At 32.1% G+C, this 24,457-nt stretch overlaps 1 long non-coding RNA gene across 1 annotated transcript; it reads right to left on the reverse strand.

Annotated features, from left to right (window-relative positions):
- Positions 1 to 335: 335 nt before the first annotated feature.
- LOC139485154 (uncharacterized) lies at positions 336 to 16,262 on the reverse strand. The gene is made up of 3 exons (XR_011655262.1): positions 15,961 to 16,262; positions 8,547 to 8,640; positions 336 to 458 (listed from the first exon to the last, which is right to left on the reverse strand). It is a non-coding gene; the product is annotated as an uncharacterized lncRNA (long non-coding RNA).
- Between the last annotated feature and the right edge of the window lie 8,195 nt (positions 16,263 to 24,457).

Genomic DNA, 24,457 nt, shown 5'->3' on the forward strand with positions numbered 1-24,457 from the left:
CATACATTATCCCACAAAAATACAGATTTGTTTACTGCAAACACTTTTAAACGACCATTCAGAAATTTAAAATGATCAAACGAAAACGCTAACTTCTTCAATTAAATATTCAAAAGTGTTTCTAGCTCTGTTTTTAGAGATTGATTAAAAAAGGACATCTGAGTTCAAACATGTATGTATTGCAATGGAAAAATGTCCTTATCGTTTTTTATTTTTCATGTTGTCTAATTCTAAGTAAGACGGCGTTCTGTTTGTATGGTTTGATTTCTGATACTGCTTGTCTATGTGTAGTTATCAGTCAGTTATAGAGGTATTTTAAGGTTAACATACCATCGTAAATAAAGACGTCTTCAAAAAGACACAATCCCTTGATATTCTCTATGACACATGCCTCGAATTCTATTGTAATCGTGTAGTTTGCTATTTCTCCGGTTATCAACCAATCTCGTGAATAATTACTGCAATCAAAAATACATTTATGTATTCATAATATAGTACATGAAGATTATCTGTATCAATTTAACTAGCTACAATAGAAAAAGATATCAGTGTTGTATGTAATCTTCAGCTCCATCGTAATATCTTATATAATTACAGCTCAAAACATCTGACATGGGTGACCAATAATTGTTTTATGTTTTTTTTTATCTAGAAAGTATCTGATGAATGTTTACTAAAACATGTTAAAAACATTATAGAAATTTATGTATTACTGAAAATTATTACACCAGGGTTTTCGATATCACAAACTTATCAAACATTTACTAAATTTTATCATCGGTACAAGGACATCATTCGTAATTATAGCTCAACATGCAGACTTCTTATACGTTCAGGTATTTCATATCCAATTTTTTATGGAAATATTTTTTATAAAGCACAAAAATGTCAGTATTCTCCTTAGAAACTAACTAAACCTTTAAATAGACTTATTAAGAAGGGATATAGTTACGATACTGTTGTCAGGTCATTAAAGATTGCATATTTTAGCGTTGATATTGATTCACTTAATATAGAGTCTTTGCATCGGAACTAAACACATTTATTCAAAAACCAGTTGTTTGCATGACACGGGTTATGTTCCTCTCAAATATGTTATGATGGTATGATACTAAACCCCTAACGGGAAGGATTGTGCCTGATATTCATATGATGAAATCATAATCTGTCAATCTGTTTAATTGAAGTCTGGAGCTGGCACGTCAGTTAACTGCTAGTAGTATGTTGTTATTTATGTATTATTGTCAATTTGTTTATTTTCTTTGGTTACATCTTCTGACATCAGACTCGGAATTCTCTTGAACTGAATTGTTAAATGTGCGTATTGTTATGCCTTTACTTTTCTACATTAGCTAGAGGTATAGGGGTAGGGTTGAGATTTCATAAACATGTTTAACCCCGCCGCATTTTGCGCCTGTCCCAAGTCAGGAGCCTCCGGCCGTTGTTTGTCTTGTCTTATTTTAATTTTAGTTTCCTGTGTACAATTTGGAAATGAGTATGGCGTTCATTATCACTGAACTAGTATATATTTGTTTAGGGGCCAGCTGAAGGACGTCTCCGGGTGCGCTACATTGAAGACCTGTTGGTGACCTTCTGCTGTTGTTTTTTCTATGGTCGGATTGTTGTCTCTTTGACACATTCCCCATTTCCATTCTCAATGTTATTAGTTAGATAAAGGGGGTCAATTCCCAAATATGCCTGATTATATATGTAATTATATATATATATAATGTCTAAAAATAGCAACAATCATCATTCAATCTATTTAAGCGCGGATCAGTTTGTGAAAATAAACTGATACAGTTACAGAATTAAAATTATATAAATGTCTAAGAATATAACTTAAACACGCTAATTAATACATTAAAAGTTCTCTCTCTATATATATATATATATAAGAAAATTATTAAAAGATAATAACGGTTTCAATGCATCACTTTTTTACTAGTACTTTCACTGCTTTCGCAGATCTTCAGGTAATATATATATATAAAACTCGTCTAAACATCAACCCAACAATGTTAGATCTGTAAATTTGCTTTCGCAAATTTTTGGTTCTTCCCTCGTCGGGATTCGAACCCATGCTACTGTGATATCGTGACACCAAATCGCCTGCACTGCAGCCGTCCCGCTAGACCACACGACCACCTGGGCTCTCAAAAAAGAGCTTTCGCTGGCCGTGTGTTACCTTTCCTCGTCAGTTCTAATCTAGCGGCGTACTACAGTACATGATATATAAGGCATGAAGATGTTATTGTTACAGATCAGCTAAATTATCTATAGTAAAGGATCCTACAAATTAATGTAATATACAGTCACAGAAAATAATTATATTTATAAGTACGTCTGAGTCAGTGACAACTCTACAACAGATGTATCCATCGGATCGCCATCAATGATGGTGATACATGGCTGTGTACATAATGTATATACAACTCGTCTAAACATCAACCCAACAATGTTAGATCTGTAAATTTGCTTTCGCAAATTTTTGATTCTTCCCTCGCCGGGATTCGAACCCATGCTACTGTGATATCGTGACACCAAATCGCCTGCACTGCAGCCGTCCCGCTAGACCACACGACCACCTGGGCTCTCAAAAAAAAAAGAGCTTTCGCTGGCCGTGTGTTACCTTTCCTCGTCAGTTTTAATCTAGCGGCGTACTACAGTACATGGTATACAAGTCATGAAGATGTTATTGTTACAGATCAGCTAAATTATCTATAGTAAAGGATCCTACAAATTAATGTAATATACAGTCACAGAAAATAATTATATTTATAAGTACGTCTGAGCCAGTGACAACTCTACAACAGATGTATCCATCGGATCGCCATCAATGATGGTGATGCATGGCTGTGTACATAATGTATATACAATTCGTCTAAACATCAACCCAACAATGTTAGATCTGTAAATGTGCTTTCGCAAATTTTTGGTTCTTCCCTCGCCGGGATTCGAACCCATGCTACTGTGATATCGTGACACCAAATCGCCTGCACTGCAGCCGTCCCGCTAGATTATTATTATATTTTACGTGATCCTCAAATAGAAGTTGAAAGAGTGAAAAGTTCAGGACGGCGGACCCCAAATGTAACTACATTTGATATGAAAACTTTCAATAATATGCCGCAACAGCCAGAGAAGAAAAACAGCAGTATGATATTTTTTAACATGGACGATGAAAAAAGAATTCCACCAATACACATACGTAATACTGTTTGGAAAGTCAACATTTTTAAAGCAACTTTCTAAAAAGGAACGAATGATACCAGAGGGACAGTCAAACTCATAAATCGAAAATAAACTGACAACGCCATGGCTAAAAATGAAAAAGACAAACAGACACACAATAGTACACATAACACAACATAAAAACTAAAGAATAAACAACACGATTATGTTTTTTACTTTTAATAAAAATGCATTTATTTTATAATTTGTTTGTTGTTTTTTTACTTTTAAACAATACACTTTCCAGTATTCCAAAAAATATTTTGTACCCTTCTTAATTTGTAATGTTTTTCACTGAAAACGTGCCATTGAGGTGTATTTTCCGGAAGTTGCCCAGTATCACCTGCTAGCTGAATGCCATGCGATAAAGTTACGGAAAGGCACGTGATAAATATCTAAGCATTTGATTATCACACGTTTATATTATCACTTTTTCTAACTTTTTGCTTGCTCGTTTGATCCGATGTATATTTTCTTTCTGAATAGTTCATACAAAAACGAATTTTTTTTATAGTGAATTTTCTTTATTGTAACAAATAGACTAGTACAACATGTATGAACAAAGGTGTACAGAATGGCATTTTCACACAAAGGAAGTATTAAATAATAAAACAACAATTGAATATATATGATGGTGCAATAATAGGTTAAAAATAAATAAATACCTTATAACATTGAAATCTTGTGTGTTCTTGCAATATACATAAGTAGTGTTCCAATCAAATTTTAACACTTATTATTTATTCCATGATAGGGGCCCAATGACTCCAGTATTTGTTATTTTCCTCTACAGAGAGGTTTTTAAAATGAAATGTATTTTTCTAATTTCAAGTGTTCCTTTAAATAGTTTTTTAAAGCATTTAAATTTGGCAAGACTTCTTGTAGTTTTGTTCGGTAAATATATTAGTATTTTGAAAGTAGAATAATCTTATTTTTAACAAAATTCAATTTAAACATTTTCGTAGATACCAAATAAAATAATTATAATATTCAAAGGCAGTTCAGTATTTGTCATTTCAAAAATGCAGATATGTAGTGCATGCCAGAGACTGGCAACCATCGGACAGCTCCAAAATAAATGTTCTATGGTCTATGGTCCTTCTTTACAAATTGTACATATGTTGTTACTATTTATTTACATCTTGTAAAGTAGTGAATTAGTTCCCAAAATTCTATGGATAATTCTATATTGGAACTAGCAAAGCCTATTAGTGCTTTTACTATATTTTGTACACGAAGTGTGTATTTTTTCTAGTTAATACCAGTCATATTAAGATGGTTCTCCCATTTTTCCTATTCAGCAAATGTAACATATTTTTCATTCAATACTTTGTACATTTCCTTTGAACCTTTTTTTGATTAAAAAAGATACTTATGTTAAAAGGTAGTATTGCATGAATTTTTTTCTCCTTTACTTCAATATTGATCGTGTTTAACCACTCATTAAGCGAATGTGCTAATCCATAATAATGTAAAATATTTGGCCTAAATTGATATAATTGTTTGAAATTTTGAAATGACATAACTTTGCCCTGGTCATGTAACAAATCTTGCACTGTCAAATTCCCGCATTTGCCCAGTTTTTATAGTAGACTCTTGAACCACAAATTTTAAAGTTTTCTACCTCCCATAAAGAATACGATAGAATTTCATCAATACATCTTGGGTTTCTAATTTGATTAAGGGTTTTCCAAGCATCAAAAACTTCTTGCCAAAATTTATTTGATGAGCTTTTTAATAGGCCCAATATAACTTATTTCAATAAAATTTATTTGCTCCACAATAGAGACTAATCTCACCCACTTTGAATTCGAATTATACTGACGTCTTACCTATGTAAGTTTTAGTCCCTGTATAAATGGTTTCAAATTAAGCATTTTTAAACCACCCTTATATAATCTTGACATAAAAGATCTCGCTTGACCTTGTCTGGTTTATTATCCCAGATAAACGCATACATCTTATTTGTTTTAAAATTACGTAACATATTCTCATCTGGACTAGGGGTAGATAGAAACAGATGATTTAATTTAGCTATAACCAAAGTTTTTAAAATGGTAATCTTTCCAAAGAGGGTGAGATACTGTTTTGACCATTTTTTCAAAGTGCTGTCTATATTATCTAAAACTGTCCTATAATTTAAATTAAGTAATCATTCTATCTAGGTCGACTGAAAACGTAATTCCAAGTAGCTTAAATGTACTGGAGTCCCATTTCAATCCCCACTTTACACAAATTTGAATCTGGCTATGTTTTTTGCTACCTTTCCAAATAACACTTGTTTTTTTCTATATTAATCTTAAGTACCGAGATTTCAGCATACAATTGGAGAACACGAAGAAATGCATCGAGCGATTCTGGCGAGCCATCTAATATTAATGATGTATCATCTGCATATTGAGAAAGTACAAAATTCTATATCATCTATAGTAATACCCTTTATCTCCATACTATTTCTTACCAAAATGCCTAATATTTCTGCACATAGCAAGAAAATATAAGGGATATAGGATCTCCCTGTCAACAGCCTCTCTCTATAGTGAAGAATTCTGAGAGACAACAGTTTTGTGTCACCGCAGCTGTCATACTGTTATAGAAGGTTTTAACCCAGGATATCACGGATTCACCAAAATTAAAATATCTTAATGTATCATAAAGAAATGACCAAGACATGGAATCGAATGCCTTCTCAAGATCAATTAGCAAGAGCATTCCTGGAATATCATTTTCTTCAGTAAAATGTAGAATATCATATATTAATCGACAATTTTCGCCTATATATCTACCTGGAACAAAACTAGTTTGATCCGAACTTATTAATTTTGACAAAACAGATTTTATTCTCTCTGCTATACAGCTTGATGCCAATTTATATGTAGAATTTAGAAGAGTAATAGGTCTACAATGTTTAAGAAATTGTTTTGGTTTACCATCTTTTGGAATACATGTAATCACTCCCTGCCTCTGGGTGACAGACATTTGGCCCTTCCCATATCCAAAGTTTATAGATCTAAGGACAAATTTGTCTGTATAGTTCATGTTATGTACATATTTTGAAAGATTATTTCATTTCTATAATTTCATATTACATTTAATTTCCTTACTGTCAATCTTTCCAACACACAAAGACACTTTTCCATTATATGTGGTTATGGCAAAAAGAAAAGATCACACAAGAAGCACAAGTATACAAATGTCCATTGTTCTGCCTTTAAATCTGATTCAGTCAGATTTGTCAATATTTTTTATCATAAGATGTTGTCTGTCTAACCCGTTCATTCTTTTTGAAAAAACAGTTTTAGTTAAATGAACTATATATAATCTAAATAAGCCTATTATGTACAATATTTCAAGACTGTCAGAGTTGTCAGTGGCGGATCCAGAAAAAAATTTGGGGGTGGTCCCAAATGAATATTGAATGGTATGAAAAAGGTTAAAAAATACCTTCGACATTATGGAAGATCATGAATTTGGACAACACCATGCAATGCACATATTCCTAGGTAAAGGAATTTAAAGACATGTAAAACTGATTTTTATTTAAGACTCTATGCAATATCTTGCAATCTAAAATAGCACAACATACAACTGTCATCTGAATTAGGCAAGCTGTAAAAAAAAAGTTAGCTAAAATGTTCCGAATCGGTAAAAATAGTTCTACGTAAAATTGTTCAACATTTACTAATTTAACAAAGAGTCGTTTATCAGGTCATTCAACATCATGCATCGCGGGTGTTTCCTTGCAAAGTTATCTATAATTTGTTTTATGTTAAGTTCAAAACTGTAGTGCACATGTATCAACGCAAGTCCGTTTAACGCGATTGGCCCATAGTTATTCTCAGGTAGGTTTTTAAAAGTGATAACTCACTGTTGGATCGCTCACATTCGCAACTCGTCACCCCAATGGTAGCTATGATTTTTAAGATAACAGAAATATTTGGAAAGTTTGTTTTGCAACATACTTTCAGAGTACCGGCTACAGTTTCTGGTTTTGAAAGAATTGACAGTCAATTTGTATTTACCTTTCAAAATAAGAAGTCAACTTCTTCATATTGAAACCCCTAGGGTGACTGGGGTATAGAAATATGGTCACTTGTTCTTCTCCCGACCGGCAGTAAAACGCTTGCCGAAGTGGGGCGTCCGTTTGGCTGTGCGGGATGTATCAAGTTCGCAGTCACGTCCGGTCAGAAGGGGGACGTTAAATCCGATGCCTCGTGTAAAGAGAGTGCCACGCTCTTTGCACGTTAAGAACCCTTGCAACAACTCTTTGAGGGGTCCGTATGTGGCCTGTTGCAAGGCAAAATGTCTGTCCCTATTCAATATACCCTCATTTTCCAGTGGCAGTCCAAATTCCTCCGACCATCATCCCAGATGGCCTTTATCGTATCCACCTACCTATTGTATTTATTGTGAACTTGTTCTCGTCCTGAATATGCATGAAATATTTGCCACTGGACGTTAAGCAACCAACAATCAATTGTTCAATTGATTACATGTAGATATTGGAATTTCTATGTCTGTCCTTTGTATCTATGTATAAAAACTCCCATATCAAATATACAGATTTTTATGATCCTATGTCTATTTAAGAAGGCAGAGATGTTTTATACTCATTATATCTCTGATACATTTGTACAATTAAAGATCAATATTCTTTATGAGATGCAGCTGTAAATATATAAGATTTATCTAAATGTAAATATTTCTTGTTTAAAAGAACAGTTCGTTAGTTGAGAAACGATTTAAAAAAAATAAGAATTCTGACTGACTTCAAATGTAGTATCACTATATATATGTAGCAATACTTTTGTATCACAATGTAAATCAAATTAATGCATGATCAATATACATTGTTTTGTATCTTAAAAACTAACAATCTATCTAACAATCGAACACAGACTGCACATCATGAGTGTGTGTATGCATATCATATTAATGAGTTAGTTTTAGCAAAGATTGTGCAAAACTTACTACAGTAAGGTCATTTCATTATAATGTACATGTACCATAAACACAAACAAGGAAAGTTAATTTTAAACAAGCGTCTCATTCTTAAATTTGGAATAAACATCACTTTAAAAGTGGTCTGTACTTTACAATATATTCTAACTTCAACTCATTTGTGTCAGTCTGTATTTGATTAAATAAAGTAAAGCATATAGCAAAACGATTTTTGTTACCTAGAAACTCATTATTTTGTAAAACACTGTATGGTTTATACATCTTCTTATCAATCTAAAAGGATTTATGCACTTTCCTTCTTTCTCAGTAATACAAATTTTTATGATAAAAATAGATGTGCATAAACTTACCCTTCTGGATAATGTACAGTGCCATCATAAGCGTCATGTGACACAAATCTTTGTAAGTATGCGGTAGCTATCAAGTTGATGGTACAATTAGCATCTTAAAGTAGAGATGAAAAGAGCAAATTGTTATCATAATTCATGAAATGCATGTTGCTTTCGGTAGTAATTCGAAATAATTTTTAGATATTTTTTATTCGGATCGCTAGTTAAAAAGAAAAATATAACATAGTATCTGGATTGATTACAAAGTTTTGAAAATATCCACTTTTCAAGCAAACAAGTGTTATATGCAAAGTAATAATTATCATACTTTTTGCTTCTCTTATATTTTTAAGGACATTTAGCTGATGCATGTACGTAAGATTCGAAAGTACATATTTCTGGTTCCTCATTATCTGATGAATTATAGGCTCCTGACTTAGGACAGGCACTTAAGGGGGCTCGCGGGTCTAAATCATTTTTTTTATTTACTGTAGGATTTCGCTATATTTTTTTATAAATGAACTTTATCTTATACTTTAAAAATGAAATTAAAAAAATGGGGTCAACAATTATTTAGTTTATGTACAGCTTATTCGAAAACAACAATAAAAAATATAGGTCACCGATGAGTTAAAAAAATATTTCAATTTTAACGCCCCAAAATGGCATTTTTGCACCAAAGGGAGATAATTTGGAGCTTTTTCAATGATATCTACATTTTAAAGGTCACCTGGGGCCAACACGAATTGATATTTTGGAAAGATTTGTGTACCATATGATAAAGTAACAACTACTTAAGGTAATAAATAAAATTTGTAATGAAAAATAAATGTTTAATTTTTTTCTGAAAACTTTATACCCGCGAGCCTACTTAAAGACTGCGGATGTTGTAAACATATCTAAAGTGACTGTCTTAAAGTGACTACTCTAAGTCAGGAGCCCATAAATCAGTGGAAGTTGTTGGTTAAAGTCTGCACTACTTGTTTTTCGTTTATTGATTTATCAATTCTCGTTAGAATAGTTTCACATTTTTTCATGTCGGGCATTATAAAGCAGACTTTATGGTATGGGTTTTGAACACCGTACAGTGACCAATAGCACGGAGCACCCATGTCATGTTGGGTAGTTGACTCATTGGCAATCATACCTAACCACATTTTTGTTGATCTTAACGTGTTAGATTGTATAGAAACAGATTAAATGAATAAGAACAGAATTGTTATGAGAAGACGTAGTGCAAAATTATTAATTCTTCTACAATTACTACGCCCATAGACTACCCAACTGTAAGCACATGAAACTAATAAAAACCGAACTAAAGTTCAAATTAAATACCCACACGACAATGCCATGTGCTGATTTTAATTGCACATTATGATACATAATATCATGTCGACAAAACATAGTCAAGTAATTTATAATTACTACTGAAATCAAAACATTTCATATAACATCAAAAAAATTCACATAAGCAAGATAAAAAGTTTCAACTGAGAAACACGTCTAGTCGAGTCGGCCCTGTCGTGCTGAATGGCTTTACCCATGAAACGCGGGAAAACAAATAACGGTCTATGGGAGACAACTAGAAGAAATTAATTTCAATCTAACTCAGTTCCTTCAAACGGTTGAAATTACATTATTGTATTTTGATAGTGATTACTTAGCAAATATTTTGTCAAATGTGTGGCCGTATTCAGCCGAGTTTGATTAAGGTTATGTCGTTGCTTTTTATAAAATCAAGTTTTTAAAAGTATTTGTAGTACCAAACTTAAAAAATACATAAAACACAAAACCGTTCCGTTTGCTGTATGGTAACTTCGAAAATGTTTGAAATATTGATGATATATTTTGGTACAATTTTTGTTACAATAGAAATACGACATGCTTTATTTTTGCGAACCCAAATGATAGAATGCATTCCTGGTTATGACTTTCAGATGAAATGTAAGTTACAATAAAACGCTGCTCCTTTTTCTTGAGATTTTTCAAGTGCGTGTAATGATTTTGTCTTATGAATATATTTTTTCACCGTATTATTTAATACACAATCTTTATCTCAAAGTATTTAAATACAGATTAATGACATGGTACCCAAACTCTGAATACATATATATTATACATAACTTTGCACATTGCTTTGATTATATCGATATCGATAAGTTCTGTGGATGTAAAAAGTAACAATCCCATGCTATAAAAAGACTGATCTGTAGAATCTATATTGAAGATTTATTAAGTTCTACACATCTGTTGTTTTTCCAGGCGGTTTAATGATATTGTTTAGAGCCCGATTAGCTTGTATCTATTTCAGTTATTTATGAAAAGCATAAACTTAACTTGATTTTCAATTGAAAAAAAACTAACCATAACCGTCAAATTAAGTTCTGCAGCTAATAATCAATTCCAATGACCGCACAGATGTCATTAGAAATCAATGTATACTGTTTTAAAAGTTATAATCATAACTGAACACCTGGCGAGACAAATTTACTATTCCAGAAATCTGACTGTGTTGCTGTAGATTTACAACATAACTATACAAGACGAAGAGAAGTTCCTATCGAAACTTTATGAACATGGAGTATACCAAGAGCCCGTTACATGTCCGTTGATTGGTACATAAATTGACAATTAAAGAGGTCAGTTAACTTTTTAGACTTTTAGTGCTGCAGTTTTTTTTAACAAGCAATATTTTTATTGTGCTATCATGATACCATTTTAAAATTCAATATTCTACAATGAATAAATAACATTCTCAAAAATGGCATTGATAATTTAACTTTTTTAGCACAACAAAAATTTCAGTTACTTATGATTGAAATAAATGACATGAACAAATGTCTTCCGTTCATCCCATGGAATGTTATTGTTTAGTTTAACAAATGTCAACAGGATAAATCACTACGATATGACTTACGATTACCTGTTACGACTTGTATATGATGATCCAATTTACGATTAAATTCTACTTACAATTGTTTATGAAACGATCAAAACGATCAAACGAAGGACCGACGTAAGATCTAGGAATGTCGTACGAATTGTTGTTAAACAATGGCGGTATCATTAAGTAAATAAGTTTTAAGTTCCTGAAACTATCGTAAGTTTACCATTCCTACATTTCAGATTATTTTAATTGAACTAAAAAGAATACCTTGCTTTCAATGATCTTAATCTTTGACAATAACACCTTTGAAGTGATTGAGATAGCACAGTACTAGGGACATCTGTTTTATAGTATGCGGGATTCATGCATTCCCTACATTTCGTACAAAATATTCTCAGAAAGAAAACTGGTAACGTTTATTTACTAATTCTATTTATGTATATATCACACACAGTATTATACATCCAAACGGTGAATGTGAAATTAGAAATGAATATTTATATATATATATCAAGCTTAACATTTTATCTTCACCCAGAATGCGTGTCCTGCGATTATACATTACAGCGGAGGACGGTGTTCTTTATATAATAAATGTTTTTTTAATACAAATTGAGATTATTTGTAATCAAACCCAGTCCAGAAATTGAGAAAACAATAATTAATTAACATGCATGTCACGAATGTAGTGGTAGGGTTGTATATCATGAATACGCACTTTCAATGTTATTACACCAGTTGTCATGCGCTCTTTCAACTTTACATTTTCTTTTCAGGTATAAAAATAATGCTTCAACATTTCAACACTTGCTTCGTTATTTTTGAATTCACAACAGTTCTATAATTCAAGGTTAATTTGATACCTTTGATAACTATTGATACTGTAATATTTCACTTTGCCATTATGTGATTTCATCTTTTAGAATAAATACTTTTAGAATTGTCAGGTATATAAAATGAAACGTTCACATCCTAAACATGCTTACTTCAATTTTGATTGTTTATTATGGTAACGTTAAATTTACATTTACAAAATCTAGTTATATTTCCCGTGATATTATAGTATAAAAAAAAAGTGGCCATTTTATTTTTTGAATGAAACAGTGGCATGTGAATGGTAACGAGAGACATATGATTTTATCAGTTTTCTGGATAGGCAATTCTATACACGTCAAGACAAACAATGTTTTTTTAATCCTTTCATGATACAACAATGCATTTGATATTTATTGTGTAATCATGCAGGTAGCATTTAAAATGATATTTGTTATTATAAAACAAATGAATAAAATTTACGATAGAATTAAAGTGTAAATGAATATTTTGTTACCACAACACACTCAAACATTTTCGTGACGTTTTGTTTCTTATACATATGTGGCTGACTTCATATATGACATTCCAATTAAAAAGATCGAAAAGCAGATAGCATTGTCCTGCAACTTCATGTTACTCTATATAGATTATATCCTTTCACAAAATAAGTCAACGTTTGGTGACTACGTTAAATTCATCTCTCCAATCAAACTTGAAATAAAGAATACACGTTCATACAACAGATAAGTTAAGTTTGTCTCCTATTTGGACTTACATCTAGAAATTGACAATGAGGGTCGGTTGAGAAGAAAACATTACAACAATTGCAACTTCCCAATTATAAACTGTCTATTCTATGTAGCGAGATACCAGCAGCCCCTGCATTGGGAATATTTATATATATTCCATTTGATACGGTATTACATAGCTCTCATTTCGTTTTCATCGATAAAAAATTGATGATTACAAGGAACCTATTTAACCAGGAGTTCCAAATGAGGAAGTTGAAATCGTCCCGTTGAAGATTTTACACACGCCATCACTTGTTTGTTGGTCGTATTGGAATATCTGTTTAACAGATAGATGAGGATGTTCCAATTATTGTAACCACAATCCCCCCGTCTTTTACTCGAACGTGACCAACTTATTATACTTATCACCTGGTCTCTACTAACACGAGCAACAACACGGGTATCACATGTTGAGCAGGAGCTGCTTACCCTTCAAGAGCGACTAACATCCCCCCGGTTTTGATAAGATTCGTGTTGCAGTCTTTCTTTGTTTTTTTGTGTTCTGTTGTTTGTCTTTCCGTAGTTTTACGTTTTTTGCCATTTCATTGTTAGTTTGTTACCGTAGAGTATTTTATGAAAATTTGTTAAAGTGTACCTAACAAAAGGCATAGTGTACAAATAATATAAAAAAAAACATAAAAAGACAAATATTTCGCCACAAACATTTCGTGCCCTTCCTCATCAGTATCGATATTCTTCAAAAATGAAATAATGATATCAAATTATACAATTGAGCACAATACAACATTTAAATTAAAAGCTACCTGGTGTCCGCTCATTATATATTGGTATTTATTCTATTTGTTTTCATGATCGGTGTTTCGTGACACTTATGCTTTGATGTGAAGTGTTTAAATTGACAAAATATATCATAAACAAAGGCACCTTTCTAATTTATGTTTTAAAAACAGACAATTTTGTTGAATAACAATATAACATGTTCATGGGGAATCCTTCTCCATCATAACAACCGATTAAGTTTTTACAAATTAGCCCAAAATGGTATGAAAGGGCATCGAGATGAAATGTACATACGAAGTAAATTTCATGTGACTTAACAATAAAAATAAGATTTTTATCACTCTTGAAATTCTTTAAGGATATAAAATATTCACCATAGTCATATTTGCTTGTAAATATTGTGTAAGGTTAAGTTCTAGATAAGGCATATTTTAAGGATTTTCTTGTCGTAGAACACACCACGGGGTGTCAGAATTGATCAAATGAAAGACCGACTGGAGGAAGGTATTTCTTTGGGCAATCCTGACACCCGAGGTGTGTTCTACGACAAGAAAACCTTAAAATATGCATTATCTGACTTATATACCGTCAAAATAATAGTATTTTTTATAAAGATTTGCAAAATTTAGTATCCTATTTTACCGACCACAATAAAGTGATATATTCCTTTCTATTTCGTTCAGGTATAATACGCCCTATGGCTTCTTTAGAATGTGAAATAAAACTCACTAATTAATCTAGTCTAATATATAAACGTTTTAATTCTTTCTTTTTTATTTGTTATGACATTTATATCGCGGAAAAGTCGTTATCTTTTCAACAATTTAATTGAATCGAATGAAATATTCAGAAAGATTGTCTTTTCAATAGTATTACATATTTTTAACAGATAATGAGGATATAATTATATACCCTCCCCACCCGACCCTTTTGTGAGTTACGTGAAGGTTATTCAATAGAATATAAGAATTTCTTATTAGTTGATCATTTGATAGAGTTAAAGGTATACATAAATTTTAAAAGTTAAAAACTAACACGAAGACGAATATAAATATACACAGTATGATTTCCTATTCAGTGTGTGTCGTCCTGAACATGCATAAAAAATTTGCCACTGGACGTTAAACAAGCAACCAAAAATCAATCAACCTATTCAGTGTGACTCAATAACATTTTCAAAATCTTACAAATGAATATGTTAAATCTCACATACATGATAAAGTTGATATATTGCGGTGATAAATTAACTAAACTTCACGTTATTTGTTTCTCAAATATAAATGCGGGCAAAGGAGATTTTGTTTTACGCCTATTAAAATATAAATTTCTAAATCGTCAACAAAAGACGAATATAATTTTGATGTAAATTGTAGATAGTATTTTTTTCATGGAAAATAATGACCTGACACAGGTCATCATGTTATGTCTTGAAGCATATTTCATTGTAACATGGTATCGTCCGGGTTGATTCTGAAAAAAATATGACCTATGGTTCTGAAAGAAAATAACTCTATATAGGTATATAATTGAATATAATAAAAAAAAAAGAACTTATTTGAAAACAAAATAAATTAACACACTTGTACTGTAAGATATGGATATTTTTCCATTTTCTTACATTCGTCTCATTCATATAATAGTTTATAATAAATTAAATAGCGACCGTAGTTGATGTTTTTTTTGAAACAAAATGAAAATGTATATTTTGTAAATTACTACAGAAAAACTATCATAATAACGTTTCGTTAATCTGATAGCTTTCTAAATAATTCTTTAAAAAGGAACTGCTTCTTTTTCTCTCAGGTTTCCACACCTTTTAAGCTTCGTTTTGGTTTGTCTTTACTGCTAATGTACACAGGTTCAGAATCTTAGCACTCAGTTGAAAAAGTATGAATAACAAGCTTTAATCATAGTTTATACGAACTGGCAGATATGACATACTTGAAGACTTTAAACATCTAGTTTGCCAGAAATATCGTTTGTAAGCATTATAGCTGACAATTTGCAAACAATAGAAAGACTAATTTAAAGGTATTACCACATTCATATTAAGGGATTGCCACTAAATTACTGTATATCGCATTTTTATTCTAAATAGGTTGATGTCTTATAAACAGAACAGTATTATTTTGAAAGAAAGAAGATTAAAAAGGAAAAGAAAAGAAATAGTAAATAACGAAAATATATGTTCTCTTCATACCTTTTAACAATAATAATATTCCAATCACTACGTAAATGTAAGACTTCATTTTTGTATTTTTGAGCTTTGTTTTACTATGGTTTACAATCCTATGTTTTCAATACTTCATCCTTGTTTGAATGTTAACTTGTTCATGTAACTGCCTTGGTAGATCTCCTATGTATTCTCAAACTTTCGGAATTCTACTAATACCGAGTCTTAATAGATTGATATTGTATTTTCAACTTTTTTCAAAGCAATATACCATCCAGGTGAAACAAGCATAAGTAAATATGCTTTATTTTATTTATGGACCATATCTAACTGAGTCTGGTGATAAATGTCGTTACTTCGATACTGGCGCGTGTTTGCACCACGATCAAGTATTAAATGACTTCAAATGTGGACGGTTCAGCAATATAATTCAATTAAGGAAGTTTACCTGAACGTGTATACGTGTATACGTGTTAACCCGGCATAGTTGGTAGACTTTTGAAAAGGGACCCAAGGTAGGCCACTTATAGAGTGAGCCAATCTAAAAAAAATCCCGAAACACCGTTATTTTAAAAGAATTAATACCTTAGCCAATCAGAAATAAAGAAAAACGGTGTAAAGTCTTGAGTTTAGCTATGTATGTTGGTTGAGGGAACTCTTGTTTATAATGTTTTTTTCATATTATAATATAACCTATATGATTTTTTAAACAAAGCAACGGTAAATGCTAATTAGCTGTGAAACATTATGGTTACATTTCTATAAATTTCTCAGAACAAGCTAAAGCGCTGACAATTAAACTTTACAACAAAGATTGCAAACGAATGGATTTATCCATCTATGCTAATAGGACTAATAATACAAATACACCTACAGTGCACATATAAGTCATTGTGAAATGATATAAGAGATAAATTCAAAAATATTTAAAGGAACGATTTTGACAAAATTATAATAATTTGTACAGATGCTTAAAGCAAAGATATGCTCAGTACTTATTATATGACCACAGGAATGGTTACACAAACAACAGAAGTATTTACGTGCTTACTCATCTCATTAATGATGACCAGTGTTTATTTTCCCAACTATATTTGATAATTTCTTTAAATAAAACGTATGTACCTTTTTGACGCCATTTAGCAAATTATGTAATTATGAAAACATAACAAAAGTTAACAAAAGGCATAGTGGCATATTGTTCCATTATTTTCTCGAACAATGACGATATAATACACGTGTTTTTACATTTGTATGACAAAACAATACGAATAATATACCCGTGTTTGTGAATTGAATTCAGGCCATCATAAAGGACATAGCACACCAGCAGAACAATAAAAAGTTATTAAATTGAAAGAAGTTGATTCATACCAAGTTTGGATAGCACTGCCGTGTATTAATAGTTACATAACGTGTACGTTTTCAGAAGAATCCATTATTTTGATTGGATAACAACGCTTGCGCGTCTTACTAAAGTAAAACCTTAATACCAAAAGGAATTGTAACATTTATGATGACACGTGCCACCACAAAGTACACAGGTTAAATAAAGAAATAAATGAACGAAATAGACTCTAGGATAAACATGTTAGTATAAGAATTAAATGCTCATTTTTGTAATTTAATAGGGTTATAAAAGTGATGATCTTGCGCATATTTATATAATGAAGCGCTGCTCCACATATCTAAAACATGTGCCACATTGGTGTGTCAATGGATTGAAAAGAAATTGAAAATTGCTACACTTCTCTTTTAAAAGTATAGTTACTTTAAAGCACTAACTGTCAAATACTGTTCACCGATTTGACTCAAATAAACTATTTAAAGGGCATGGGCTCTAACATCTAGCTACGTTTTGTGTGTATTTTAGTGACCAACACGTACGCCCGGCAGGGGTTTTGAACGAAGATATGGCGGACATCGTATATGGAAAACTGATTTACGTCAAAGTAACCAAAAACCAATTGTACTAAATCGATGTCTCATATGAAAAACAAACATGTCCAGCAGCAACAGCAGCATCAACTAACTCAACAGCAGCAGCAGTTCCTTCTTATAAAAGAAGAACAAGAATTTAATCAACACCCAGATTTTGTTTTCAATCACCTGTTTACCATGATTGTATATCGACCGACTTCGTGCGGAAAGACGTATTTTATGAAACACATGCTACAAAGAGTATGGGAGATGTGCCTTCGGTGTCCACAAAGAATTGTGTGGTTGTACAACAGATGGCAGCCACTGTAAGTAGAAATACAGAAAACAGTCATTCCACGAGTTGACTTTTTTCCCGAGGTATCACGGTTGATTTAGAAAGTGACACCTTTTTTGCTCCCAACAAGAAGAACATGATTACTTTAGATAATCTGTTGTCCACGTCGGCTAAAGATGCATGAATTAACGATCTATTTAGGGAAGGCAGTCATCACAAAAACTTGTCGGTAGTAGTTTTTAATCAAGACTTGTACTTTGGAAAAGACCCTTCTTTGAGACGGAACTGTCATTACCTTGTACTCTTTAACAATCTCATAGATCGACAACCTTTCACGACCCTAGAACGACATATGTATCCGACTAGCTCAGACATTCGTCGGAAATTTTAAGCAGCGACAAGCAGACCCTACGGATTCCTTCTGATTAATCTGAAACCCAGAACGAAAGAATCGTCAAGACTGCGAACTGATGTCTTGCAGACGGGCAATGGTGTCAACACCTCTGAAGAAATTGACTGCAACGATAGTTCAGACACTGAAATTAGAGCGTCAGAAATAATGAATAAAACAGAGAGGAACTAATCGCATGTCGAGATTGCGAACAACTAGTCTTTGCATATTTTCGGGGTTTAGAAAACCATAACTGTTGAACAAAATCGATTCGCCTACCAATGTCTACAGGCGAGGCACTAACGGGATGTTTGAGGGGGAACGTCTTCCACAGTTTGCTGTGCATACGAGTTACCAGCATATGTGAGTGACAGACCTAAAAAGTTCGTGGTAAATACGGATAACTGTACCCAGGAAGGAACTCAATGGGTGGCCTTTCATTTTCCTATATCGGGACCACCAAAGATTGTTTTACTCTTTAGGACAGGCACCGGAGACATACCATCAACATTTTAGAAATCCTCTCATCGTTAACGGACCCCAGTATCGTGTTTCTCGATGTCCAGTTCAACCCCACTATTCGCAAACATGTGGACTGAACTGCGCCTTTAACGTGAAAATGAAATGTCAGAGTATCAAGCTGACAGATGTATTGAATGACTTTTCATCGGATGACCTGGATGCCAAAGATTCTAATAATTTGGTACACAATCGATCAGCGTCGATGTAATATTTATCTTTAACAAAAAAATTGCTCATATCACCTTTTTGTTGTCATTTTTTCCATGTTTATGGCGTGTTAACAATATAAAAGCCATCGTATAAGATTCAGACACATAATATCGTCAGGAGAAAATGTCGAGAGTGTCAGCTACTGGGCGTTCATCAATCAACATAAAAATCATATATAGAATTAAACATCGGTTAAAGAGACATGCCAAATACTTTTCCTTGACTTTCTATTTATCTGGCAGTGAACAAAAATGGTGTTTTGATATTCATAATGACAAAAGTATGATTGAAAGGAGGTTTGATCTTATGTTTAATAAAAACAAAATACACAAGACATAATATTCGAACATTAAATGACTGCCTTATTAGAATACACGTCTGTATGTCTGTTGTATAGATACAAGGGGAAATTTCGTTGCTGCTGTCTTCGAAGATCATGAAGCCAAGAAGGATACACCCTTCGACATAAGTTGCACGGAAATATCTTCACAATTTCTGAATGTGCATGCAATCTCCTCTTATAGGTTTCTTGCGAAAATACAGAACGAAAAACAAGTTGTCATCTTTCGGGCGACATATTTTGAACTTATCGTCCCTGAAGGCGAAATCGATTTGGTACAATTGGTTTTTGGTTACTTTGAGGTAAATAGATTTTCATATATGATGTCCGCGATATCTTCGTTTAAAACCCCTGCCGATTGAAATATTAGTAGAGACATTTATCGGGGGTACGTATCGTTCACAAAATCCGAGCAAAAGAAGACCTATCTCGTTGTTGTCGGAAATTTTGGAAAGAACGATAACTCAAGCAGTGCACATTCCCGATACCCATACATTGTGTAACTTTTGTGAAGTTGAAACCTGAATACGCCACCGTTGTTCCTTTTAAAAAGCGAAAGATACTCATTGCTCGATACGTAAAGGTATAATTCGTCCATCGTTTTAGTTGTAAGTTTTGCATCAGGCAATCTAATAGACGTTAAAGTTTCATGCAGTTATTTTTTTCGATCTTTTTTTATTTTATTTTTGGAATATTTGTTTTTAAATTTTCCAAATTTATGGATGTTGGGTTTTTTGGGATTTCTGGATTTAGATGTTTTATGGATTTTTGAAATTATTGATTTTTTTTGAATATTTAAATTTTTCTTTTTTTTTAAATTTGAATTTCTTGAATTTTTGAATTTTGAATTTTTTCTTCGAATTTTTTGCATTTTTGAATTTGAAGTTTTTGAATTGAATAATCCAAATTGTGGGACATGCACTTGTTTAATGAACATTCCTATAATGCCGACACGTCCTGAGGTTGCGGGAGTGCATTCGGATTGACTCATGGAAATGGCATGGTTCTACGTTATACTGTTATATCTAGATATGGTCAACATGCATCCTTCGTGAATCATCTTACTCACTTCTGGTGACGTCATTAAGGCTATATATAATATAAGACGAGGGTCATGCCCATATATTGGTGCCCTCTAGCCCCCTTGTTTTTTTTTGGGGGGGGGGGGGGCAAAACTTATCGATATTTACTACTTTTGATCTTTTTTTAGTTATTGAGTTAATCGGTCCCAGTTTTCTGAAGAAAAAGTGTCACAATGACAACATTATGTTGCAAGATTCGTCTCTGCTACTAGACTCCGAATGCGTAGCCTTGTTCGGAGATTTGTTTTACAATTTATAATGGCATAACAGTTGTAATTCTATTCTTGATCGGACTTTGTTATGTTGTTCTCTGTTTACTGTCATTAATTATTGTCACTATTTATATCATGCTATTTTTCCATAGCAGTATGATTTTTTCTTCTGCAATGCATAATTCCTCTTTTCATTCATCCACTCATTCATTTATCTTTCATAGTGATATAAAGCGGAAATTTTTAAAATGTTTTCAACAATACCTAATTTTAAAGAATATCCAAAAAAGAGTCTTTTATCAAATAGCAAAATTAAAAGCTAAAACATTTCAAACAAACGGAAAATAACTATCACACTCCCTACTTAGCACATGCAAAATGATGAAAAATCTAACCATAAATTACAATAAATGCCTTAAAATATGATGTCTTGGAATGAAAATTGTCTCGGTCTTGTGTGAAGTTTTCTGTTTAAAGTTAATCTAGCAGGGGATCGAATTACCAATATCCAACACTCTAAGTTAGCACGCTTCGAGGCGATCACCGGGACAAATAATTCTATATCTGGATATCATAATAATAGGTGGAAAATATTTTTGATCTATTGAGATAAAAAACAAAGAAAAATCGAAATCCTGTAAAACATTCACAGACTAAACTTGTTAATCATGGACACCTTTTTGTGTTAGAAACAACTTTTATATCAAGTCAAATAGATAGAATTGTATCATATAATTTTGCTGAGTGTATCACACAACTGATTTATGAATATAAAAACAGCAACATGTCACTTTCCTATCTATCCTATCTATCCGTGTACCTCCGGTAGCGCCAGTGTTGCACGCCCTTGTCTATTGCCATACTTTTTGTTGTTGCTCGTTCCGCCAACGTTCACAGTGACTACTTTAGAACTTTCAGTAGAAGACTTAGCAAAACGGGACCAGAATAATTTTGTTTTTGTTTGTTCGGTTTTTTCATTTTGGAGAATTCTGCCCTTAAATCCATCATTTGTTTTACATTTGTTCTTTTTTCTGCAAACAATTCCAAATATTATCAGCAATGTGACCACCACAACTACGCTACAACAACAGGCTATAGCTATTGTATAATCCATCACTACTCACTATCTACAAAAGAAGAAACATAGAACGAATTTAACATACTATTATTATAAAAATATCCAGTCATTCTATTAGTAGATATTCGGAAGAGAGAATGATGAGTAGTTGCAATTCAGAGCAATTTTTTTTCACATAAAACAAGAAAAATTACTTCATAGATATAGTTTGGTTTTGTCCGATTTTAGATTTGCAAATGCCAACAAAGTATCTTTTATTCTATTTATCAATTGTGGTATATATACATAAAAAATGGTATGCCCATATTCCCATTTTTTAATTGGAGTGTATCTTGAATATTTCAATAAAGGATTACATGTAATATTCACCCAAGTAAGGAAATTTGTATATCGACAATTCATACAATAAAGTGTTAATAAAAAAATATAATCGATTTTTACAGTACAAGATTTCATATACATATATAAAGCAGACACAATGACATTATAATTTCTGTACAACCGTCTGATATATTGTAGATTTCAATATAAACGTATGAAGACGGGCAAATGGGAAGCAGTATCTGCTAAGTAATAAAGAAATTTGCTTTCCTTTTGTTTGTTAAGTTAATGTGTATGTAACTGCAGAACTGTAGATTTAAGATCCTTATGTTTTTTTTAACTACTTGAGGACCTAAGAGCTACGGTTCCGCAGTTAAGGTTAATGTTGCCAAGCCATTGTTGATACATTACAGTACGCAACTAATATTTCAATCAAACCCATTTAAGAGTACTCAATTATTCTGTGTCATTCATTATTTTTTTAAAGACTTCGAAAATGATATGCATATCAGACAACATATTTACATGTATTACCGTAAACGTAGTTAGTATCCTTGGCTAAAATTATATTTAGTATATCATTAGTAATTATAACAAACACTTACCATTATTATCAAATATTTTCGTCGTTATGTGATAATGATGTCACAGATTTACACATTATATTGTACCAATGATCTGTATCCGGTTGGCAATTCTAACATTGTCTACATTCCAAAGAAACATCATTAAATATGTATAATTTTAGTTACTGATCACTAAATATATTGATCTTTAAGTGAGTGTTTCAGTTAAATTGTGGAGTTTACTGAATCAGATAAACATTGAGATAAGTTACTGTTGGCAAGGAATGTGAATGTGGTAAAATCAAAAGTCGAAAACGTATTCATGAAAAAATAGGAAATTACCTTTTAATTCCATCATTCATTGCCAGACAGAAGATTTAATTTGTCACGATGAAAAATGTGTACAATATTAGGATATCATTTATTTTGGGGAAAAGGAGGGGGTTAGCTGCTTACATTTGAAGACACTATTGAAATTAAAATGGAAAATGATCAATACAAAATTTATGGAATGCTTAAAATAAGGATCTACGGCAACACAGGAAAACTATTATTATCAATAGTTTTTGATACAACGATTCAAAATTACCGTAAACAGAAACTAAAACTGTAGATGTAGGTTATACGTCCATAAGATAGAAATCAAACGACAAAACCAATCAAGGACAATTACTAATGTATATAAAAATTGTTAATGAATTCAACAGAAACGGTAAACAAATGTTATCATTAAATAGCAACTCTTCAAATGATATAACGATTTAGGAAGAAGCCTTAATATAAAAAAGGTATTAATTCAATACTTACCAACCTTTAACTACACAAAAGCATGTTTCCCCTTTCTGTACCCTACACGAAATTTCTGTACCCTACACGAAACTTTTTCTAGAAGCCGTTGATTGTGTAAATTGATGGCGTCATAGTTTGTAATCTATTGCTGAAGTATGTATTTTCGGATGCGTTTATTATATACGTTTGATTTTCGTCGTTAGAAATTTTTGTGCCTGTGCAGTCTTAAAATTTTAAGTTTTTCATTTGTGAAAAACTACTATTCCTATTTCAAATTATTGAATATTTTCCTATAAAAAATAAAATTGTAAAACTGCTAGGAAACAACATCAAATATGTATTAGAATCTACAAACTATATATTTCATGACGACTCTCTGAGGGATGGTTATGAATGACAGACGATAATTATTGGTAAGTATTATGCTTCGATTGACATACAAATGTACTAAACTAAATATTGATGTTATAATAATGCTTAGCATTATTAGCAATAACTTCAGCCGTACTAAAGGAATAACAATAGTACGTACCGTGTACTTAAAAACAATGACTTAGAAAATAAAGAAAAAGCTGTCACTGTTGACCACATTTGAAAAATTAACGGGCATTGCGAGAGAAACATAATAATAAACCAGAAAACACATAGTGGAACACTACCAATGCATACACTCAGTGTAGAAAACACAATAAAACATGTAAATATACTTACATTATTACCATCCAGATTTGTTCCATTTTCACACTGGTCTGATAACTTGATAAGGAAGACGACGTATGACGGATAACACAAGTCATG

The sequence above is a fragment of the Mytilus edulis genome, chromosome 8 (genome assembly GCF_963676685.1).
Source record: "Mytilus edulis chromosome 8, xbMytEdul2.2, whole genome shotgun sequence".
NCBI classification, from domain to species: Eukaryota; Metazoa; Mollusca; class Bivalvia; order Mytilida; family Mytilidae; genus Mytilus; species Mytilus edulis.